Genomic DNA, 19989 nt, shown 5'->3' on the forward strand with positions numbered 1-19989 from the left:
AGTTTGTGTTGAGGCATCAGATCTCACTTTCTATTTAGAGTTTATTTATATATGTGTTTAATTATGTATGTGCACGTGTAAACTGCCATGAACATATATGCAGTGTGCGGTATATAAGTTTTACAAATATATTTATTTAGACTTTCGTCTTGGGGGAAGGCAGAGGAGCTGCTTTCCCCTGTATACTTTACTGTAGCTTCTCTTCCCTTCCCCTCTTTTATAGGGTCATTTTCCAACTTGTGTTATGGTGTTTTCGCATGCGTTAAGGCGTTTTCGCATGCGAAAAATGCCTTAACACATGCTAAAAGTACCATAACGCATGGTGCGATGCTAATTTTTAAAAGGGGAGGGATTGGGGAGGAGTTGGGGGCGTGAATTTTGAAAAAAGTGGGCTGGCTTCGCAAAGTGTGAAGCCATATCGCACAGTTTTAACGCCGAAAATATCTACATCTTTTTAGGCTGGGGAAGGGCCTGAAATGTGGGAGGAGGGGGGAGGGAGAGAGAAAGAGAGAGAGCGAGCACCTCTGGGGGTGGCACCATAGTAAGCAGCTATTTATGCTACTATAGGAGGCCCACCTAGTAACTCGAGGTGAGGTTTAGGTAGTGGTGTAGGGGTTAGGGGCCACTCTGACATGCAGAGTGAGACGTACAAACAGAACAGTACACTCTTGTGAAGATTTGATGTCTTTTGGAGTGAGGAAACTCACACAATGATGAGATTTGTACAATGTTCTCTCAACCTAGCGCTAGGTTGAAAGACCATTGTACGAATCTCATAATGTGTGTGTGTATATGTGTAAAGCAATGATTATTTTTTTTATTATTTCTTTATCAATTTTATACAATAAGAAAGGAATACACCTTACTTACAGAAAAAAGATGATTGATTCATGAAAGAAAAAATACAGAAATCAAAAAAGTAATCAAGTCATCTCCAAAAAAGAAATCATGACAGGCAGAGAAAAAGAAAAAAAGGGAGGCCTTAGAATATTCTAAAAAAAACATAAGAAACCAGCTTAATATGAGCTACCGGCAGTAATACTTAAATAAGGATCAACCCCTTAACCTACTGGGATCCTGGAGAAGCTGCAATAGTCCTGGAATTCATAAATGACTTGAGTTGTTCGGGAAGAAAAAACACAAAACAATCATTTCGATATCTAACAACACATTTACAAAGGTATCTGAGGACAAATGAACATCCTATAGAAATAGCCTGCGACCTAAGAGCTAGGAAATCTTTCCTTCTCTCCTGGGTAGAACGTACGAAGTCAGGAAAAATACAGATCGGCTGTCCATAAAACAAAGAGGAAATATTCTGGAAATACTTTTTCATAACTGCACTTACATGTAATTCAGAAATAAGAGAAACAATGTAGATCGCTCAATCTCAGCACTGGAATTTTCAAGAAAATAAGTCATTAACAATATTAGGAAATTGAGCAGTTTGAGGCTGTTGAACGCTCACTCTATTAACTGAAGGAAGAAAATAAACTTTGTTAATAGAAGAACCTTGACAGATTCAAAATGAAGATACTCAAGCAAATACTTCCTAAGGGTGTGATATGGATTTTCCCACACCACCCTAGGAAAATTCAAAAAACTCAAATTTAAATGTCTAATATAATTTTCAAGAGATTCAACTCTACGAGATAAATTAGTCCGATCTTTGACCACAGAGGAACTGAAGGATTGAATATCTCAAATAGCAGTTTCAGTAGTCGAAATCTTGGTCTTCAATTCCATAAGCTGAGAGTCAAAATTGGTTCCCATATTGTCCACTTTGCTAGACAGATGATTTATCTTTGCGTTGCAGTCCTGCAGGGAATTACCAAAGCTTATTATCAAGTCCCAGAGCATCAAGGGTATCCACAGCTGGCTTAACTGGAGGAAGAAAGAACACAGCAGAGGACTCAGGATGAGCCAAACTAACACTGCTGACTGGTAAAGAAACCGATAACTCTGACGATGCTCCCTGTCCAGAATAGGAGAGAAGAAACCACACTGGCAGGAAGATTTGAGCCTCCTGTGTCTTTCAGCTGCAATAAAAACAAGGGCCGCTGAAGTTGCTCAACTCCAGAATCTCCCCTCTTCGCAGTCGCCTCAAAGACGTCACTGTGAAGCGCCGACGATGACAACGGGGAGGCAGATCTCTTGGCAGGTGGAAACACTGATCCAGGGGACTGAGAGAGACCTCTCCAGGTGAGGCGAGTGCTCCCTCTCCTGAACTCACAGCGGAGCCAACAGTCCCCATTTGCACTGCCAGACTGGGTAGGAAAGATGGCATAAACTGCTGGCCAGCAAGGAGAGCTGTATCAGGAAGAAAAACCCAAACCTTTCCTTTCCTTTTGGAAGGCATAACACTGAGGAAATGTAAGTAGCAGGAAATGAGGAGCGAGCAGAATCCAAACCCGGTCTCATGCCACCATCTTGCCTCTGCCAGAAAAGCAATGATTATAATAAAAAGCAATGGTTATGATGAATTCAAGATAAGCAAAAGCAATATTCTGATAAGCAGATTGATTATGGAGGGCAATTTATGAGAATGACCCAGAAAGAGAGAGAAAAAAAGTATTGTTCAAGGATATGTCTTTAGTGATCATGTTGCAAGCAATCAGATGAGTTCCAGTCTCTTTTCAAACAAGAATGGCAACTCCAATCAATAGTCCTCCTGAGAAGAGGGCATTGTCTCTCCCAGGAGGTGAGGGCTTTGGTGCTGCAGGTCTGCCACTTTAGCCTCCAGAGATCGGACTCGTTCTTTGAGGGCTTGGAGCTCTTTTCACTGGGTGCACACATCTTTATTTATTTATTTATTTTATTTTATTTTGGTATTTTTATATACCGTTATTCCAGATGAAGATATCAATGGTTTACAATATCAGCATTCCTATTCTTGGTCAACAATCACATATTGTGTGTTCACATTTACATTCTAGGCTAAAATCACAATAAATTTATATTATGGTTCATATTCATAAATGTTCTAGGACATCATAATAGTGAGGATATAATCTAGTTCATATTTGTACATTTTTAGGTCGACACAACTGAACATATAGATTCTAATTCTACTTACAAAACACTTTACATTGTGCATTACTTATTGCTCTCTACACTGACATTATCTTCGGTATTGACGATGATATTATCAGCATATTGGTATATTATGTTAAGTTGTATGCTTTTCTAAAGAGCCACATTTTCAGTTCTTTTTTGAAACTCTTTCTTTCTGTTATCTGATGTAGAGATTCTGGTAGAGAGTTCTACAACTTGGGTCCTGCTATGGAAAACATACGGTCTCTTATTTGCGTTAGGTGTGTGTTCCGATAAGAAGGAACCATTAGGATTTCGTTGTTTTGTGATCTTAGGGCTCTCTGTGGAGTGTAGAGTTGAAGTGTCACTCCTAATAAACATGGGTTAATATTGTTGATGATATTGAAAATTAGAGTTGATACTTTATAATGAATTCTGGATTGTATAGGAAGCCAATGCAGTGCTATTATCGAGGGGGTGATGTGTTCAAATGTCCTTGTTCCTAATAAAAGGCATTTGGAAGTAACTGTAGTGATTTTAGAAGCCCTGATGGTAAGCCTAGTAATAGGGAGTCGAGGTAGTCCAGGTTCGAGAATATTAGTGATTGTAGGACAGTGCGGAAGTCCTGTGTTGTTAGGAGTGGTTTCAGCCGATGTAATATTCCCAGCTTGGAGTATCCTTTTTTTGATTAATTTGCTTATGTGATTTTTCATAGTGAAGTTCTCATCGATCTGCATTCCCAGGTCTCATACTTGATCTGAGGGAGTGATATTAATAATACTAGGTCAAGGGTTGGCAGTTTGATTATCGTGTTATCTTTCCTTAACCATACAATTTCAGTTTTTTTCGGGTTTAGAGTTAGTTTCAGTTGAGAAAGTTTGTTGTATGTCGTTTATGTATGTTGACAGAGGCGACGCAGTTTTTTCAAATGTTTTGTCGAAATGGATGTAGAATTGTATGATGTCTGCATATAGAAAGAAGTTGATTCCTAGATTTGCTAGTCACGTGCATACTAGACAAATAGATGTTGGCCGAGAGAGCTGAACCTATATCGATTGGGAAGGTGTCGGAAATTTTATTACCCCATTTGACTTGGAATGTCCTGTCTTTTAAGAAGGAAGAGAACCATTTGTTAACATTTCCATCTATACCAATTTCTCTTAGCTGGTGACATAGCAGGGAATGGTCAACTGTATCAAATGCTGCTGTTAGATCAATTAGTACCAGCATATATGATTCACTGTTGTCGAACCCTTGTAGTACAGGGTCAGCTAAGGAGATGAGTAGGGTTTCTGTTGAGCAATTTTTTCTGAAACCAAATTGGTTTGGGTGTAGTATATTGTTGTCTTCTAGGTGGTTCTCTAATTGTGATAGCACTGCTTTTTCAAGGACTTTAGCGATGAAAGGCAGGTTGGATATTGGTCGGTAGTTGTCCCAATCATCAATTCTGCCGTTTTTATTTTTTAGGATTGATTTAATCACTGTGTGTTTGGCCTTTTCAGGGACTAGTCCCTGGCACTCAGTGCAAAAGACTGGAAATCCTCCCTCTCGCTGCTGGATTATTTCCTGCATCATAATTTTGTTAATTTGTTATCGATTTAAAATTCTAAGGGAGCAGGGATGTAAAGCTAACCTAAAGTACTCTTAGTCTAGGGATTTATTTTGGATGTGTCTGGCAATGATCCTCAACACACTACAATTAACCTATCTATATCTTCCTAGTTACCCAATTTATTGACTCTTATTTTGAATTAGATTCCTTATGTATAAAATCTGCAACAAATTACTTCTATCAAACACAATTACTATGTAAAATCAAAACATAAAAATCCAAATAAAAACAGATGAGGTATAGCAAGGTAAATGATAGTAAGGAAGTTTGAGGTGTGCGTGTCTAATGATGTGTGCTTCCGGTCCTCTTCTGCTGCAAGGGGTGCAGAGCCTCTGGAAGGTGGGGCTGTGGAGTTCGAAGCCTGGTTTGTTCGCTGTGACCTCTGGAATCCTCTCCCGGGGTTTGCTGGGTAGAATATGCAGATGAGCCTACCAGTCCTCTTCTGCCACAGATGACCATGAAACTGCCTCAGGGAAGGGAGGAGGTGGAAGGCCTTACATATAATCTATTATGGCACAGAGGAGTTGAGATGCTTCCTATGCTGGGCAGTGGGTCATGCTCATAAGATATGCCTCAAGGCAAAGAAAACCAACAAGTCTGCCACCCTTGAGCCTCTCTCCTCTGCAGCCCCTTTATCTGCAGTTTCTGCCAGCAGCCGCACATCCTGCATGGAGCTTTTAGTTTTTAGCCCATTTCAGAGACTCCTCACCTTTCTGTCCCCTCTGTGGGAGGAATGGATGCAGGCTGTGTTTCATGTGTTTTTCTTTTGTACAGATTGCAGCCCCTTTTTCTTTTACTTAAAAACCTACTCCTGCAGTTCTGGCTATACTTTTCCCTGCATGTTTAGTTTTGGGCAAGCAAGGGATCTCCTCATCAACCTGCTCCTGGCTCTAGCAAAAATGGGCATCTACAAGACCATGAGGCAGCAACTGGATGGGGAAATACCCATGGACTGTGAGGTCCTGTTCTGGGCACTGGTGCGTTTTCCGCCTCTGAGCAGAGCAGCACGTCATAGTATCTGCTGGCTCGGTGGATACCTTCGCCGGCTAGTGGCACTGAAGCGTATGCTTTGCTCACCCCCTGTCCTCATGGATTGTTTTGCACCTGAATATTTAATTGTTTCCTTGTGCACTGTATTTCATTTTCCAGTTATAGGCACCTTCACCGGTATGTTGAATTTTAGTTTAGGGTGGTCATTTTTTTTTCTAGTTCCCCTTGAGGGGAACCAAGTTCTGTTGTACTGCTCTGATGTCACCACAGGTGGCAATGGACAGTGACGGATCTAAAATAGAACTCCTTTTATGGAGGAAATCAGAAGTACAGTACCATGCATGCAGTGGGATAAAACAGATGACCCTGTTCAGGCTGAACTGGGTTGAGGGGTCAACCCTATCCTATAAATGTTCTTTCCACATCTTGATGACATTAATCAAGCTAAAACTGGCCTACAGAAAGCATTCAGGGCCTTTACCACATTTAGTTGTTAAATAGGCTGTGGGTATTAAAGATTGCAACCGTATGTATTTCTATGTGATTAATATGGGCCAGGCAGATTAATGAGGCAAAGCTGGGCTACATATTCTGAATTAAATGGACTTGTGATCTGCTTTATTCTAGCTGACGCTCTCTTGTTACAATGAATAACCTTCACATATCAGTCTGAATGTCATGCCTTGCAGTATCCCTCTGCACCTGCCTCTGATTAATTGCCAAGAGTGAAGAAATATTCAGAAAATTGACCTTTCCTCCCTCCCCTTCCCAAAAAAGCCTCTAATGTCCTAGGGCTTCACAGTCCCTACGACAAACTGGTAATTAACACAGTTCAAGGTTTAATTAAAAAAAAAAAATCTAACTTCATTCCAGATCTCATTAGTAGTACTGGTAGGGTGGGAGGTTAGGGGGAAGGTAGGGATACAAACATCCTTATTGCTCACTGTATCTCAGTATTCTGATAAACAAATAGCATGGTCTGTTTCTGCCTAGCATTGCCAGCTGGATCCAGATTTTCAGAACAAGTTGATCCAGCCCTGGTTTTACTCCACTGCATGCAGGAGCTTCCCTATTGCATTGCCTTAAAGAACACAAGTCCCTGCATGCAGTGCGGTAAAACCAGGACCAGGATCAGCCTGCCCTGAAATCTTGGAACCAGATGGCCAACCCTGTCTACGCCTCACCCTCTCTTTCTCTTGGACTCCAATATGATAAATTGCGCTGAGCTGTGGGGTTTACATTGGGTTTTATCTGCAGAATTTTGCGCACAAAATTCACTCCCAATGCAGTGAGGGAGTTGTGCGCACAAAAAATATGTGCTTCTCCACTTAAATCACGTGTTATTGAAGGTGTGAACTATTACTCCCCAAAGCAGGGAGGTGAAGGGGCTTGACATGTTTATTGCAGAAAATACCCTTGTGCACACATTATTTTTTTATGTGCTCATAAATCAGACTTTATAAGCAGAAGACACTATTTGTGTGTACAGAGTGTGTTTTTTCTATGCTGAAAACTTTTTATGTGCACATAAATCATATATGCCCATTTTCAGATTAGCACACTTTTTAAAACTCCTGATGCATTAGCATACCATTAGCTCACTACATTGGAAGTTAGGATGCTTTATACCACGTGAGTTAAAAAAACAAAACAAAGGGAGCTAAAATTTAGTTTACAGCCTTTAATTGTATTTTATTACGTCAGGCCCACAATTGCAAAATAACAAAACAAAAACAGAGCTTCCACTGAACTACTGTACTTGCAGAGTTTGGTTAACCAAATAAATGACTGAAATTTGATCCCACAGCAACATGAAAATTTCATGCATCTTCCATAAAATCCCCAGCTGGAAGCAGCTGTTCAATATAAGGAGCCCGTTACTCAACAGCCCTCTGAGTACAGATACTTTAGTTTAAAGCATCTTCATGCTGCTCGGAGTCGCTTTATGGAGATGAGATGCTGGGCTCCATGTACATGTTGCTTTGTGGGATTCATTGATCACTTCTACTTCATTTCCTCTGTGACTGTTCGGGGAAATGGATCATGAAACTCAAGCTGTGTTGTCCCTGCTTAATGATGACCGTGGACTAGCAATGAGCACGGAGATCAGAATTAAGACATTCGTTTATTCCGAAATACCTGAGAAGAGGGTAAAGCTGGCCCTATATGGTTGACTGCGTGGACTGGATCGGGCAAAGAGAGAGCCGGGAAACGGATGTTCAGCTGATGCTCACAGGGTGCAGTCACAGACTCAGTCCTCCTTTTGTTTACATGGCACATCAACCTAAAGGGGAGCATATTTAATAAATATCTACGAAATGAAAGAACGGTAGGGCACTCGGAAGAAGACCATCAGTGCCCAACCAATTTACTGTCACTGCCTACTGGGATTTTAGTGTCACCCTGCAAGGTGAAAGTAACACTTTGTATTTGCTATTACAAAAATAAACTATTCTGAAAAATATGAACAAAGTGAATTTGATGTCATTGCATTTATTACTTGCTTAGTTCTAATATAGTAACAAAGTAACAATGGCAGATAAAGACCAAATGGTCCATCCAATCTGCCCAGCAATTTGCTTGTGGTAGTAACTGCTGCCCTGTGCAGGTTACCCCCATGCCTTTTGTTAAGGGTGGTAACTGCTGCTCCATGCAAGTTCTAATTTGTTAATATTGTCTGAAAACACAAGAAATTTTGGTATCATTTCATAAAACTGTTTTTGATGTCTATATCTGTATAAAAAAGATGTCCAGTAAGATACTGGACAGTGCAGGTGTGCAGTACCACATGGACTGGACTATGAATTCCAGTTCTTTACCATTTTGCATCCTTGGTGAACTGTGGCTGCTGGCAGGGGGACTCCAGGATGCCTGCACCTTTACTCTATGTGTCTGTGCTCAGAGGCGGAGTGCATTATCACAGCTGTAAGGAATGGGACCACCTACCCGTGGATATATGAATTATTCTTCACATTCGAGCCAATACAGTACTGTTAGCCTGTGTTTGGCCATGCATTTTCGACACGCTATTTTTACCTCTTATACAGTAAGGGGTAATAGTGCGTCAAAAATGCGCGGCCAAGCCCCCCTAACCTAATAGCACCCACAACATTCAAATGTATGTTGATGGACCTATTAGTTATTCCTGCGCGATACAGAAAGCAAAATGTGCAGCCAAGCCGCACATTTTAATTTCAGCCGGCACCGGGGAAGTGTACAGAAAAGCAGAAAAAACTGCTTTTCTGTACACCCTCCAACTTAATATCATAGCGATAAAAGTCGGAGGCCCCAAAAATAAAAAAAAATTAAAAATTAAAAAAAAGAAAATTAAAAATCTGCCCACGGCCCACAGGTTGGAAGATGAACGCTCAATTTTGCTGGCGTCCATTTTCCAAACCCGTGGCTGTCTGCGGGTTCTAGAACCGACGCCGGTAAAATTGAGCGTCAGCTGTCAAAACTGCTGACAGCTGCCGCTTCTGTTAAAAAGGAGGCACTAGGGACGCCTCCTTTTACAGCGGGCCCTCATTTGCATGCAGGCCGATACTGAATCCGGAGCCCAGGACACTGGCCTGCGCGCGCGTCGGGAGAGCGGGCGCTCGCCGGCTCTCCCGCGCTCTTTCTGTATCGGCCCGATAATAAGTGCCGCCAACGTTAGGAGAAATCAGATGCTTGCCTGCCTTTACTCTCCCTGTGGGATTTGTTCTGCAGGAAGTAAGGCATGTTTTCCTTTACTAATTCCTCTTGCTTTTAAACAAATAAGATAGGAAAATAACATGAAAATCATGTTTGGTTAGATGGTCACTCACAGTCCATTAAAGAATGGATCTGATTGAGATCATGGTGACAGCCTATTAAATTGAGAAATAAACAGTCTCCAATTTGTAATTCCCCTGAAACATCTTGCATGATGGCCATGATAATTCTTTTCCCAGGAGGTTAAGTGAATTTCTTATTTTCTACCTAGCTGTCATAGCTGGAGATTTTAGCACACATACCAGCTCTGACACCTCTGTCTACACCCATTTCAAAGATGCATCTGCACTCCTCTAGCTAGCTGTGATCCTGTCTACCAAAATGAAGTGATTTCTCTCAGTCCCTCCGATGTGAACCTGTGACTGCTCCATGTTATCCCAACGGACAGCACATTACCTGAATATTTGCACTCATATGGCGAGGTGGAAATGGCAGAGCCCTTCCATTAAATCAGTCATACACTTTAAACACTATCCTTTATAGTTTTTCAAATATAGAAATAGAGAGATAGATAAATAGATAGATAACAATCGTGAAAAAATAGGTGCATTCACACATCAGCGCTGATCAAAGCGCAACTGATAGAATCACAGTTCACTTTTGTTGACGGACAAAAGGTGTAATCATCACACCACGCCCTCCAAAAATATTTTTCTGTTTTCTTTTTATGTGTGGGTTCAAAATAAATCTTTGTGATGTGCATGAAGATATTTTTGGAGTGTTTGTTTGAGGGTGTGGTGTGGTGTGGTGTGGGGATTACACTTTCTGTCAGTCAACTAGATTGAGCTGTGATTCTCTCAGCTGAGATTTGTTCATTGCTGATGTGTGACTGCACCTGTTTTTCACTCTAAATTCATATATATCTATATGGAAAAATATAAAAGGTAGTGTTTTAAAAATGTGATCGATTTAATGGTCCCCCTGTTTGTATGTAGGATTACTCATTGTTGGATGACTGGACTGTTACCATCCTGATGCATCCAGCAGTCACTGTTCCTCCTGGATTAGGTACGAGTGTCTGACTAGACGGCACATCTCCTGGGATGCTCTGTAAGCCGCTGCATCATTTCACACTAGCTTTCCAGTTTCCATGTGTCGCTACCTTCCAGAGGTTTGGGGACATAATAAGGATCAGTATGACACTTACAATTTGCAGCAGATGAAAGCATAATTTGGATTCCATTGCATCTCCAAGTCAGGCTAAGCCACTGGAAGACTCTGAAACCAGTGGGTCAAAATTAAATGCTTGGATAGTTCTTTTCTCTTGAGTCTTGAAATTGAAAAATGGCAAGAAATATTGTATTAAATATTCTTTGTTTTTCTTTTTCCAGCAAACATGGCTAGAACTCTGAAGCAAACTCATATTTTCTGAGGCGCTGCTTCAGTGATCTTCTGCATGAGGTGTTAACTTGCTGTTTTATCTTTCATTTCTTTGTACGAAAAGAGCCCAATGATTCATTTTCTCATTCACTGAGCTGCTGCTTCATACCGCTTGTGGGTCATTGCTACTGTAGGGCTGCTGAGAAATGTCCAGAGCATTAAATAATAAAATCCAGATAGCATGAGGAGGAATGCTGAAAAATGAATTGCGGTCCCTAGGATCAGATAATAACCAACTGCTTTGCCTCTCCTCACAACATCACTCTGTTAACGTCGGCTTGCTTTTATCTATTATCTGTATTTCATTGGCGAGTGACTCTGTTTGGGCCGTGATTTTCTGCATCATTCCAATACCAACGTTACCTGAAGGACCCTATAAAGCTTCAGGCCACTTCACAGCATCTGCAGTTCTCAGTGGAGGCCAGCTGGCCAGTTTGTGCTGTAATAGAAATCCTAATAATTAATTAATTTACATGGAAGGGCAGTATGGCCTGGTTTTTTGTTTTTTTTTCTTTGTTAATGGGTCTCCAACCCTGGAATTCTCTTCCCAGGAGATGAGGACTAGCAGAACCCTGATATTGTTTGGAGCCCGGATGAAGACCTTTTGCTTTTATTTGCTAGCACTATTTATTATTCAGCTAGTACTATCAGTTTACACTGCACTATGCCAGATAATTCATGTGTCTGCAACTTTTCTTTGTAGATTTTCGAATCTAATCTTGAGCATGGGATGGTCAAGGTCAAAGTGAATGATGGACATGGGGTAGAAAGGACCTTGGGTCTGCCGATTTGACAGCTCAGTGCTCTAACCATTAGGTAACACTATCAGCTTTTTATTGTTTTTTTTGTTTGTTTGTTTCTGTTTTGTTTATTGGTCTCTGTTTGCCATTCACCATCTATGGTGCTACCACAATCTTCTCGAGAAACTGCACAGTGTATGATGGCACTTGGAGATGTTGAGGATAGTTAAAATACCACATATGAACACCCACTTCCTCAGTCGGTTCCTCCACTAATGCAAACAACCCCCTACGCATGCAGTATTTAAAACTGTTTCACCAGTTACACTTCTAGCAAAGACTGATGATGAAATTAAATCATTTTCACATTAGAACATATTACTTGTACTAGGGTTAGTTAATTTTCCAGCTTGGGAGCTAATTAATTAATAGATGGGACAGACTGGTAACTCAACCAGTCATGCTGGGTGGGTTTTAGGGTGTTTTAGTGTGCCGATTTTCCTGCCCTCCCCCTTCCCCCGATTTACGATTTTTTGACGATAAATCGGGGAAATTGGTATTGTATCGTGGCCCTAACGATTTTTGACGATTTAAAATATATCGGACGATATTTTAAATCGTCAAAAAACGATTCACATCCCTACTGAATATTGTACATTTATCCTCTGCTATAATCTGTTTGAGAATTGTGACTTTATATCATTTTGTAGAGCTTTCACTGGGGGCCTCTCCAAGTTAAATTTGCAGATCAGTTCTCTGTGATGCAGATACAATTACCATGTGGAGTCGGCTTATAAAGGATCTAGAGATAGACCTTAATGATGTTATTAAACATCATTTCTGTGTTCCATGCACAGTGCAATGTGGGAGCCAGAGTTTGCCTTACCCTTTTATTTTGGATAAAGAATTGGGCAGTTTTTGACTCCTGCACAGAAATTTATGAAGACTGTAAAAGCGCATGTGTTATCCTGATTGTGAAAAGTAACTATAAAAATACAGACTGTTACTTTATCTTAGTTGTGTCTACTGTAATGTAGATATTTGGGAGGGAGAAGCTAGTTGAAATGGCATAGAACTTAAGTTGCACTACGACCTAGCGTTGCCCAGTGACCACCTGTTTAAAAGCATAACCCTTGCCTAGGCCCAGAAATGCCTTGGCTGAAGCTAGAGTGGAGTTCTTGGTTGACTTAACTCTTCTAAAAGTCCCCTTGAGGTGGTGCCATTTAGGTAACGTAAGCAAAATCTGTAAGTGCTTTTCTGAGGAGTCAGGTTAATTAACACCTGTGATTTGGTAGGTAATTAAGAGCAGAAAGCATTCCATTCTATCTTGTTCCTGACTGAATGGCTAGGACTTTGATAATTAGATTATATTGGGAAGTCATTTTTCATTCCTACAGTGCCTAGTTAGAGCTGTGACGGTTTCATAAATTATTGCCCATGCCCTGCACGTGCAAGCTCTACACCTCATTCTGGTCTACCTTGGTAGCTGGTGCTTAAACTGGACAGAAGGGTAAAGAAGAAGACGTCATGTCAGCTGCATTAACGCTAGCAGACCGGAGTGAGGAGCCAAAGCTTGATTATGCTTCCAAAGCTATTGGGTCTCTGACCCTCTGCTATCAAGAGTTTTCTTCTGGAAAATCAGAGAATAGAGCAGGTGGCCTGGTCCTAGTTCACCAAACCATTCTAGCGGTTTCACACTTTTCTTCTGCAGGTTGTGATGCTTTTTATTGGCTCAACATAAGAGTTAAACTAGATGGGCCTTAGTGATGTTATCTACTGTCATATTCTATCATGTTGTAGACCACTGGTTCTCAGCTGGGTCCTGTAGTGCTCCCCTAACCAGTCTGGTTTCAACATAGCCAAAATGTCCATAAGATATATTGCATACAATGGAGTTGATGCATGCAGATCTATTTCATGCATATTCATTGGGGAAATCCTGAAAAGCAGACTGGCTAGGGTGAACGCGAGGACCCATTTTAGAAGTGCTGTTGTAAACAAGCTTACCAGTCCATGTAAATCCTCTTTGTCACATCTTATGTGATTTTGAAAGTTCATCCACATCACCTATTTTATTTTATTTTTTTGCATCAGGGGCTTTTATCGATTAAAACCTAAAAACAGATGATAAATCATTTAACGCACGTTCGCTGCCTGTGAGAGATGAATTCTTCTCCAGCATATAGAGCTAATCTCTCATCTGTTTGCACTGTGTACCATGGAGAATGCATACATTGATACAGCACAGCACCAGAACAGTGCAGCTGTCAGAGTTTACTGTGATAGGAATGGAGATTGTCAGATGACCAGGAAAAGCAATTGAGAGATTGACTCCCCGTAAACTGATGACTTACTAACTGTAGCAAACTTCTGCGGTGAAAGAAGATGAAAAGGTACAAATAAGGGCTTTTTCAAATTAATGGAAAAAACCAATTGCCTCTTTACTGCCTTTTCTCTACATTGCACTAAGAACCTCGCCTGTGCTACTGACCCCGTAGCCATTCGGGTTTTCAGGATATCCACAATGAATTTTGCATGAGATATATCCGCAAACATTGAATGGCCAGTGTATGCAAATTTGTCTCCTGCATATTCATTGTGGATATCCTGAAAACCCAACTGGCTGTGAGCTCATCAGGACAGGTTTAGGAACTACTCCAGGTGTTATATGGTCCTCCTATTACTGCTGCTACTACTGTTGGGGCCGACGCAATAATGCATGGGTTAAAACCGTAGGCTGGAACTCAGAGCATGTTTTCTTAATGTGCAGGATTAAAAAAACACGTTAACTCCCAATGTTGTAAGCTAATGGTGTGCTAATATATTGGGAGTTGGATTGGAAAATGTGCACACAACCCTGAATTAAAAATGTGCATTTAATACCCCGCTTTGACTTTTCAAGGCCCACATTTACCAATCGGATAAGTGTTGGAGAGAATGCGGTCAGGCAGGTCCCTTCTTCCGTATGTGGTGGGAATGCCCATTGTTGGTCAAATTTTGGAGGGAAGTAGTTAGCTTAATACAGCAAATAGTCAAGGTAGACGTAGCGCTTTCTCCTGAAAATGCTTTACTGAATGTACCAGTGGAGGGCACAAACAGAACTGGTTAGTGATACATCCGATATTGATAGCAGCTAGCTGGAAAAAGGTGCTCCCCACTCAAGTGAAAGATATCACTATAAAAGCTAGATACGGCGTGCGAGTTACATAAACTAACGGCTCGGAAACATCATAATGTGCCCGGATTCAGTTCTGTTTGGTCTCCCTACCAGCAATGGAAGTTGGGCTCGTCAGTATCATCAGAATAGATGGCCCGCCTGGCCACATCATGTGCTTACTGATATACGGCTGCTCTTATGAGTTTGTGAATTTTGACCTTCTGTGAGGGACTGGAAGACTTATCCAACCGTAGATATACCTCATTATGCAAGTGAACATGCATAATGTTCACTTGCATAATGATGACAAAAGCATATCTTACTAATGGTATTGTTACTGTGCTTTGTAACTTGTTATATGATGCTATATTTTCTGTTTATTAGTGTGCTGGTTATGGATACTTAAATAAAATATCATTTACAAAAAAAAAAAGTGCATTTAGCACAGACTGATCGCACATTTTAACTCGGGGGGAGTCTTTCAGATGTGATCTGTGCACACAAAACTCATGTTTTGTGCACATAAAAGATTTTTATGTGCACAAACATGATTTATGTGCACAAAAATGCTTTCAGAGCCGAAAACATTTTTTTGTGCACACAAATCATATATATGCACAGAAAAAATGCTTTGTGTATGCAGAGTCTGTATTCTGTGCATAAATCTTCATTACAGGTCCCTGTACCAGAACTCCAGCTCCTGCCCATAGACTGGCATAAGCATTGGAAACTTTACTCCACCTCTGAGCAGGGGTAAAATTTCCAGTAGTAAAAACGTTAAGTCTGAACAACTCTCTACCTTGGGGGTGGGTGGGAGGAATAATAGCTAATGCCTTCATTTGCATGGGATTTCCATGTGAGAGCGCTAAGCAGGACACACAGTTTTACATGCATAGTCAGGCCAATACAGTACAGACGTGCTGAAAAAAAGCATCCTTTTTCGGTGCCTGCTCTTTGAAGGCACGCTCAGCTCCCTCTCCTGGGCACGCGATACAGAATGCAAATGAGGGGTCGAACTAAAAGGAGGCACTAGGGACAATTGTGCACGCCTAGTGCCTCCTTGGCCCAGGAGAGGTGGCTGTCAGCAGGTTTGGAAAACGGACACTCAATTTTACGAGCAACAATTTCCTAACCGGTGCACAGCCATGGATTAGGAAAACGGACGCTCATTAATTCTGTACATCCTCTGACGATATTAAGTCAGAGGATGTACAGAAAAGCAGTATTTTCTGCTTTTCTGTACACTTTTTTGGGCTGTTCAGAAATTAACGCCTGATTTGGGGAGAATACCTAATAGCCTTATCAACATATATTTGCATGTGATGAGCGGTATTAATTTTGCGGGGTTTTGGATGCGCTAATCTCCTTATAGCATAAGGGGCTGTGAGCATGCATCCAAATTGTGCATTCAACCATGGGTTAAACAGTGCACTCGGCTGAGCGCATTTTACAGTATCGGCCTGATTGTGTGCAAAACTCCTTCCTGCATCAGGAGTAACATTTGTGCACAAGAAATGTGCGTGCAACTGTAGATAAAACTGTGCTCTCTGCTGAGAGCCCTTCATTACATCAGGTACATTGTTATTTACATGGCACTACAAGATATATGCAGCACTGTGCAGACACACATAAGGGACAGTCCCTGCTCTATAGAGCTTACATTTTAAGTTAAGATACACAGGCAAAACAAGTAAGAGGCTTGGGTTAAAATCAACAAGGAAATTACCAGAAAGAATAGAAGAAGATGAGTTATTGGATGTGACTGACAGTTTATATGTTCTAATTTGTTGCAGGCTCACTCTGTGTACGTGTGGTAAAGGGAATAAAATGGACACACAGGGCTGCTATCCCCCAGGATCTTTCCCCCTCTCAACAGGATCCACCATTTCAAAATAGAGAAAGCAGTATCCCCCAGGCTTTTCCTCTCCTGACAGGACCCACTACGTAAGGAAAAACAAAGCCATATTCACGCACACTTAGTAACACTCCGAGATAGTACACAATAGATACCATGATTAGTAGTGTTTATTATTAATGCAAAATTACATTCCAGAAAGCAAGGTAGAATAGACAGATATAGCAAAGACAATAGTTGCAATGATGATAATGTAGTATAAATATTTTCTTATGATTGTTAGGGCAGCTGAATTGCTTCTGTTGATGAGGATTTTCTCTTGCTGTCTGTCCTGCCATTTCCCTCCTCCTACCTCTGTTAATTACACTCTTTCTGTCTGCATATATAAACCGTATTTTGAGAAATGTAGGAGGATTTGCTAAAGCATAGTCCAAGCAAACTCCCTTGCCACAGATTCCATATCTGGTGTTTACCTCTTATGTTCTCAGAGTTATTGCAGTCATGTGATGTGTGTCAGTGTGAGAACTCTGAAACCACTGAGGCCTAGTCTCTGATAACATCCTCAGCCAGAGTAGTCAGACTCATGTTAAGTAATTCCATTTCATAAGTATACTGATTAAATCCTTTTTATACACAATTACTGTAAGGTAAAACTGGAATACAACACTAAGGATGTGTTCTTTCCAGAGCTGATGTAATCTAAGGCCGATACACAGCTATCCATTACGGATTGAAAATGCTGTGTTCTAGCTTTTTTATTTCAGTTTTGTTCGCTCTACAGGATCCAGTTGTAAAATATAGTGATTTTCTGAAATAACATGAGTACATGCTTCTAGTGAGTCATGGAGAAGTTTGCTATTTACTAATTCAACCTTTGAGTTACTGAAAGCAAAGTCATTCATGGTCAGATTCCCGCTTTAGTAGAATTTGGTGGAATTCAGTGCTAAATACTTGCAACGTCTCACTGTATTGAGGGAATAGTTCTTAAATACCATTCAGCAGAAGCAGACAATCCCTTTATATTTTTACCTTTTGTGTTCTCCAGCACTAGGTCATGTGAATTAAGGACAGTAGAAATAACACTTTCTGGGTCAATGCCGTACCAATCCTGCTATTGCTGTAGTCATTGGCTTTGCTCGTGATTTACTCTGGAACTAGTGCTCCTGTCTTTTTATTTATTTATTTATTTATATTCTGTTTTTCAGCACTTGAAAGCAGATTACATTCAGGTACTATAGGTATTTCAGCTCAGCCCTCATAAAGTACCTTAAGTTTTAATTAAAATAAAATGGGTTGTGGTCACTGGAAGAGGTGGAAGCACAAAAGGATATACCGCAGACTAGATCTCTTCCATGTGTTTGGAGACCCATTAATCTTCCACCTACTGTCTCCATAAAATAGATGTGGCATGTTAGAAGCCTTTTGACTGCATACATGAGCCTGCATTGGCATTGTTGGGCAAGAGTGGAGCAGTAATACCTGGGAAAATGCACATTATCTTAATGGCTGCTTTGATAAATTTTCCCTATGACAGACGCAGCCATAGAAAAATAATGTTCTTTTCCAGCTTTGAAAAGTCTATTAATAGAGGAGCCATATCTTGGCATTTCTATCAGTAGTACTCTTCACTGAATGATCAGTCAGCTCATAGCAGTGAGAGACTGACTTAATATCGTATCAATCCATATGGAGAAAGGGCTATTAGAATGTTATCAAACAGGTTTGTTGATCATTTCAGAATCTGGCTGCACAAGAGGGGATGGGGCAGGTGTGACTTGGAGACCTTGCCACTGGGATTAGCACGGGTATCACAATAACTGAGCAGCTTCCTGCAGAACCGGAAGAAGACAACACCAGCTGAAAGGCCCTAAATCATCTCTGCACTCAAGTGAGCAGGTGAAGAGCCAACATGGCAAAATGGGGATACACTTTCAGACCTGAGACCTGCAATTGTGGTGAGAGGAAAGTCATGCAATACCTTTTGACTTGCCCATTGTCAGGGATGCCCCAAGCACCAGGTGATTTAGTGGCACAGTTTTTTGGGGGGGGTGACACTGCAGCAGTGCAATAGGACTGGCAGCGGCGGACATGCTGCATGCGATCAGTCTCTTCACCCAGTGCTGTTTGCCCGGGGACCCAAGGCAATGAAGTCTTTTGGGGGGAGGGTTGGAAACACGGTGGAAGGTGCATCTGCCTGTGCTGCCCGCATTCCCACCCTGGTGTCATCTGTCCCGCTCACACTGTGCTGCTGCTGCTGCTGCTGCCAGGTGCCCGAAGCAGATGTTCTTGTCTTTGGAGGGTGTAGGGGACGCAAGTTGGGAAGTGACATGTATGCAGCCAACCCAGCAGCAGGGAAATACAGGAGTCTTATGCATGCTGAACGTGTACCGGAGGCGAGATGAGTGTGCAGAGCTGGTGGCTGCAGGGGAAGTGCTAGAGGTGGAGCCCAGAGTTCCCAGCCCAGCCAGTATGTAGGAGGGGGATAGGGATAATTGGATGGGGCTTGGGGGAAGAGAGAGGGGCTGCTGGGACTGTGGAGGAATAAGAGGAGGGGGCTGCTGGACTTCAGAGGTGGTGAGGGCGATGCTTTGCCAGAGCCAATGCTGGCAGGTATGTAGGTATGCGGTATTTAAATTCTTACATTCCGCCTATATTAAGCAAGTCCTTCTAAGCATATTACAATGCTGTAGGTGTGGGGAGGAGATGGGAGGGGGTGGGGGGGAGGCGTAAAGGCTGAAGGTTCTCCTTGGGTGCCTAATAATTTTGCACTGATCCTGCCGATCGCTTGAGGATGTCCCCTGCACAGTACGGGATTTTGTTGAGGCCATCACGCAAATGCTGAAAGGTGCTGGTCACTAGAAAAAAAAATGACTTTGGTGGATAGGCATAATAAGATTTCAGTCTTGCAAAAACTTCTTCACCCAAGTAGTTGAAAGTTCCTGTCAAACACATGCAGCTCGTTCGTTGCAAGCTCCTTTCATACTCCTGGAACTAGATGGAATTCATAGTTTCTTCTGACTTAGGAGGTCATTTTCAAAGGATTTACGTTCATAAATGTAACACACTAGGATAGCAGTTTTCATAAGCCATTTACTTGAGTGAAGGGCATTTACGCAAGCAAATCCTATGGACAATTCAGTGGCACATACTGTAGCAATTTTCAAAAGCCCACTCATACAGGTGAAGTGCATTTACTCGAGTGAATGCTTTTTAAAATCCGTCCCTTTATGTTTAGTGAAAGTTGCAATGCAGTACAGAAAAACTCATGGGCTTCTGCTAGGGGTGTGCATTTTGTTTTTAAACAAAAAAGGTGATGAAACAGTCATATTTCATTTCGTTGGAAAACTAAATTAAAACTAGACCTCCAAAATTCTTTTTTTGTTTGTTGACTTTCGGGTTTATTTATTTTATTTATTTATTAATTTTTAAATACCGATGTTTCATGAGAACATATCACATTGGTTTACAT

At 41.3% G+C, this 19989-nt stretch overlaps 1 long non-coding RNA gene across 6 annotated transcripts in view; it reads left to right on the forward strand.

Moving 5' to 3' along the window:
• The window catches only part of LOC115073286, a 176788-nt gene that overhangs the window by 77827 nt on the left and 78972 nt on the right, over positions 1–19989 (forward strand). For 3 of the 6 annotated variants that reach the window (XR_003851966.1, XR_003851969.1, XR_003851968.1), the window contains exons 3-6: positions 11472–11584; positions 13603–13901; positions 16459–16609; positions 18259–18475. This is a non-coding gene — a long non-coding RNA (uncharacterized LOC115073286). The remainder of the gene's footprint in view (positions 1–11471; positions 11585–13602; positions 13902–16458; positions 16610–18258; positions 18476–19989) is intronic. The other 3 variants (XR_003851967.1, XR_003851970.1, XR_003851971.1) reach the window with 3 other exon arrangements.

The sequence above is a fragment of the Rhinatrema bivittatum genome, chromosome 11 (assembly GCF_901001135.1).
Source record: "Rhinatrema bivittatum chromosome 11, aRhiBiv1.1, whole genome shotgun sequence".
Lineage (NCBI taxonomy): Eukaryota > Metazoa > Chordata > Amphibia > Gymnophiona > Rhinatrematidae > Rhinatrema > Rhinatrema bivittatum.